The sequence below is a fragment of the Pseudonaja textilis genome, chromosome 2 (genome assembly GCF_049901715.1).
Source record: "Pseudonaja textilis isolate UNSWEBS1 chromosome 2, rPseTex1.2, whole genome shotgun sequence".
Classification (NCBI taxonomy): Eukaryota; Metazoa; Chordata; class Lepidosauria; order Squamata; family Elapidae; genus Pseudonaja; species Pseudonaja textilis.
The window spans coordinates 56,777,737-56,782,957 of NC_141991.1; the positions used below are offsets into that span (position 1 = coordinate 56,777,737).

Sequence of the window (5,221 nt, forward strand, 5' to 3'; positions counted from 1 at the left end):
AATGGATGGCAGAAAGCCAGTGCAAACCCTGGATGGTTTACTGAAGTCTGTTGTACAAGTACACACCTTGTGAAACAAAATATAGCATACATTTTCTTGTATAGCATTTTGAAATATTCTGTCTAGCCAAAGCAATCTAACAGCTTAATCCTAACAGTGATACTGCTTAAGTGACTAGTTAGTGGCAATTCCTAGTTGACCTTGGATGATCCCTAAAAGCTAAGCAGGATCAGATGTAGTTAGTACTTGGAGGGCAACCACCAGCTAATCCAAGGCTGTAGAAGCTGAGAAACAATCCAAGAAGGCAGTGAGGAATTGTTCTCTGAAAATATATTGAAACACTTTAGTCCAGGTAGAGATGTTCAAGAATGTTCATCTGTCTAAAAAATACAATATGTTTTTTTTGAGTAACTGCAGATCAGATAGTTATCCTTCATCTTTTTATTCCGGATTTCGTAATGCACAATTAAATAAAGGACTGGTAAATTAAAATATGTATCTTAGAATGGATTAAAATATTGTACTTGGGAAATTATCCATTAAATTAGTAAAACTGAGAAGAAATATCTAAAATATGTTTTTAAATAACTTTAATCCAGATTTTTAAATTTCACAGATGAAGCAGGGTTCAAGAGACTTATGAAGAAAGAACATCACAGTAAAATCTATGTTTGCTTCTATAAAATTAAGTTAGAATAATTTAGAGATTAACTCTCTCTCAAGTCATGTTTACATCGTGATAATTTTCTAGGTACTCTTTTGCAAGAATATGGAAATAAATTGCCATTATCCTCTTTTAAGATACCTTTTCAACTTCTTAATCTAATTTGTACTCTGTTATTTCTGGTTTATCTCCTTTGTAAGTATCAACCAGCTTACAACTACAAGAATCTTGATTCTAAAGATATGCAATTTAAGATAAATGTAATTTTTCTAATGTCAGAACATCAATACTAGATTAAAATATATGCTTTAGAAAATTTGGGAAGACCTATTAAATACACGTGTCTTGATTTATCAAACTGATTTTTTTATGAAATGAACTGCTTTTTGAGGGATCTGTAATGTAAACAATCTATATGTCAAAGCTGCCTTCAAGCAAATAAGGAACCTGAAGAGCCAGTGCTCAGCCCTGCCTTCATCAATAGCATTAAGCCAACTTGTCTTTGTACAAAAATAGCAATAGCTTTTGCAATTATAGGTAAGAAGCTCTTTAGTATTTTCATTCCTTTTCTTTAAACCCTCAAATTATATTAGCATTCCATTTATTAAGGCATGCTTCTGTGTAAACACTCTACAAAACATTGTTTCAATTGTTTGTAAATTTATTATAATTTGAAAGCCAATAGAAAGAGGCCAAAAGCTTTAATACATGCCATAGTCTCTTAGCATTTGCTTTGGCTTTAGTTCAGCCTAGTTTCTTTTATTCAATGGGACATTGTTATGTTGCATAGTTATGGAGTATTAATTTCAGTTCTGTTTTTTTTTAATCTTTCACTATTTGTAATGTATTTTGTTTCTCTTGTTCACAAGGTTTTAGGTCAGGCTTGTCCAACCCGTGGCCCAGGGGCCGCATGCGGCCCAGGTCGCCTCGTAATGCGGCCCAGTGCCCACCCCAACCTTCATGCCAGAGCCAGCAAGGAGGAGGAGGAGAGGCAGGTGCAGGGCGAGCGCCAGGCCAAGCAGCAACAGAAAAGGCGGGCGCCATCAGAGCGCCACCTCCTGCTGTTGCTGCCGCCGCCCCCGCCACCGCTTCTGCCCCCGCTGCCACTTCTGCCCCTGCCACCGCTTCTGCCCCCACCAACGCTGCTGCTTCTTCCCCCGCCAGCGCTGCTGCTTCTGCTCCCGCTGCCACTTCTACTGCCGCTGCCCCCGCCCCCGCTGCTTCTTCCCCCGCCACTGCCGCTGCTTCTGCCCCCGCCGCCACTGCTGCTTCTGCCTTCCAGTCCTGCCTCATCTAGCCGGGCCATTTGCAGGAGGAGAGGTAGGCGCGAGGCGGGCGAGCTTCCCCCCCCCCGCAAAATTTGGCTGGAAAATAAACCGTGATAAAAAAACCATGATAATAAAACCATGATAAAAAATAAATAATTTTTAATAAATAATAAAAACATCTCACTAACTTCATTTCCAAATAAATTTAATGTTAACTATGTTTTCTATGGTTTTTTTGGATGATCAGGTATCATTACTGTTATTTTATTTTATGTGCGGCCCAAACCAAATTTTCATCTTCTAATGTGGCCCAGGGAAGGTGAAAGGTTGGACACCCCTGTTTTAGGTCCAGGCTAACAACTTCAATAATATGTTTGCAAATAAAGAGGACTCAAACTAATGTTCTTTACACATGTGCAAAAACCTATGTCTCATTTTGTGCATATGTAATAGGCAGAACACTCCAAAAATCTTCCAAACCACACACACAAAAATGAACTGAGGATATGCAGAATCCTTTTCATGAATAACAAGATATGATCTGTATATGCCAATAACAGACACAAAAAAACATGGGTAATTAAACTAGATCAGGATGGCACACTGGTCTTTGATATACTGACTCTTAATACAAAACATTAGTTGTCAGCTTTAAAGAAAAGCTTCCTGTGGATTAAACATTAAAAAAACCAAATGTTCATCTAATTCAGTAGCTAATTTATGGCAGCAACAAGTCAGTTGCTTCCAAGAAGCCCACAATGTTTAATACTTCTAAAAAGCCATCAAAAATTCAATTTGATTTGTATAGTAATGAAAATTATACAGCCCATATAAGTGTACTACAGTTCTATGAATATACTGACTACATTTTGCGGATAAACTTATGCTTGGGAATATTCCCCATCACTTGTCTGAACTATAATTTTTAGTTTTTTAACAAGTTCAGGGAAAATTTATGTAATTTCAGATGGAATGCTTTGACTTATTATGGCATACTGCTTTAATAAATAGTTGTTAGTGGTTTTTGGAAAAGTTGAAGCTTTCCATAGAATGTCACTAGCGTTGCTAGCATGCGTTTTAGAATATAAAGCTTCTTTTAACTGTTGAAAAAAATATGTCACTCTTGTAAATAAGGGAATGAAAATAATTGAGTTGCATAGCTTCCCAATGAGAAAACATTTCCTCTATTGCCACCTTCCCATAATCTTAGGGAAGGTGGTCCAACATTGTTGTCCAATATTTAGTACATGAGAATCTCTCTCACGCAGTCTCAGATAAATTCTATGTTTAAACCCATTTCCTACTTAATTTCTTACAACCTATCTTAATCTAGCACCTTCCCATTACTATAAGCTTACTCCAAATACTCCATGTCTGTATTCTAATCTCTCTGTTCTTTAGCTCTACATTTTTCTATAAAGAGTATTTCCTAACCCTTTGAGTGGGGAATCTTCATGTCTTGTAGCCAAACTCTAACTATTTACACTTGAAAATCCCTTTCATGCTTTCGCTGTTGATTTGCATATGAGGCTTTTCTCTCCTCGCCAGCATTCACAATCTTCTCTTCCTGGAGCTGGTTTTGTAAGGCTTGGACTGCTGCACAGAATGGCTTTGCTCCAGTCACTTCTTTGCAGGCGTTAGTTGGGCTCTTTCCCTTGAACTTTCGGCTCTGTCTCTCAGTGGGTTTTAGAGCGCCAAGGCTTTTATCATTCTGGACTGCTGCTGAGTTACTTGCCTTTGAACAGAAAACTTTTCCCTGCCTCTCTGTAGTTTTCCTGGTTCAACTCCCCCTCTGCTGTACCCACACATATGCTGGATTTCTGGTCCATTTAAGAGGCCATCCCTCTAATTAAGGAGAAGGCAGGGCTCTTTTATCCCCCTTTCCCTTTCTGGATTCCAGAAGGGAAGGAGAAATGCCTGCTCAATCTGGGAAGTTCCACATCCTTTCCTCTTTTAAAAGATGAAATCCTTTCTTTAAATTCCTGCCAGATCAGTTCACTAAACATTTCTATATCATATCCCTGACGAGATAAAGAATGATTTATATCCTTGCTCTCTGTTGTACGGTGAATAGGTAGGTTCGCAAAGACATATAATTGTCATTGAAGGATTACTTTTTTTCGTCCACTGTATCTAGGCAATGGGTTGGTTATCCATTATGATTTTAAACTCTCAGTCTCACAATTATACTTTAAGCATCAAGACCATCTCTTTCTTTTCAATGGTGCTGTAGTTAGCTTCTTCTAAGAATAGTTTCTTGGCTAAATATACCACTGCATTATTTCCATGAGGATTATTTCCAATTTCCCCATGAGTTCTATGTCACAAGCATAATTTATTGATGGAAGCCTTTTCGTACGCTGGCCCTCTTAGGATAAGCCCTTGGACAAAGCTTCTGTCAAGTGACATTCTGATGTCAACTTCACTATTTATTTATTTGATTTATATAGCCATGCATTTCACATATGTGACTCTAGGCAGTTTACAGTAAGTTAGATAAAATAAATTTAATATGTAATATAATATACATAATATAACCAATAACCAATATTGTTTGTTTTATCTCCTCGATGAGAAAATTAACTTCCTTCTTTGTTTTTGGAGCCTTGACATCTTTCAGAACTAATGTTGTCTTTTTACCTAATTTCATATCTTTCCCACCAGAAAATCTAAATATGTGATTTCTTCATAGCCTTCTTTGTTGAATATATTGCTAGGAAAGCCTTCAGGAGACTTGTAATTGTTCCCAAATGCTTAGATATTCTTCCCAGGTTTGCCTATAAATACCATATTGATGTTATATAAGGAAGCCTCACATTACTTTACTCTGCCTATAAAAGGTATTTACAAGTTCACTTAAATGTAGAGTTACGAGAGAAAGTAGCCTTTGGTACATCCACCTAATCATATAGCAAGTTGAGAATATATGTAGCTTTGGGATTCCAAACGGTCCTTACTAGTTTTCTCAAGTATCAGAGCATATTGCAATATCTGAAATACAGTTTTTTTCCTAAGAATTCTTGGATGATCTCTAGGATATTGCATAGCTAGGATGAATGCATTTTGCAATGGTGCAAAAGAATAAGCCAGTTTTTTTTAAATGTAGTTCTGATGAACAGTCTTCATATTACAGAACTTTTATTTTTTACTGCCATGGCATCTTAATTTTGACATATTTCGGATATGATGTATTTGGATAACGGTGTAATTGCATATTTCAAAAGATGTGAAATATTATAATTCATTGTATTGAAAACTGTCTTGATTAAACCAACTCTAAAATTGGAAA

General features: G+C 36.9%; 1 protein-coding gene across 2 annotated transcripts in view; it reads left to right on the forward strand.

Annotated features, from left to right (window-relative positions):
- The window catches only part of CENPP (centromere protein P), a 147,581-nt gene that overhangs the window by 91,339 nt on the left and 51,021 nt on the right, over nucleotides 1-5,221 (forward strand). The gene's annotated exons all lie outside the window — the stretch shown is intronic.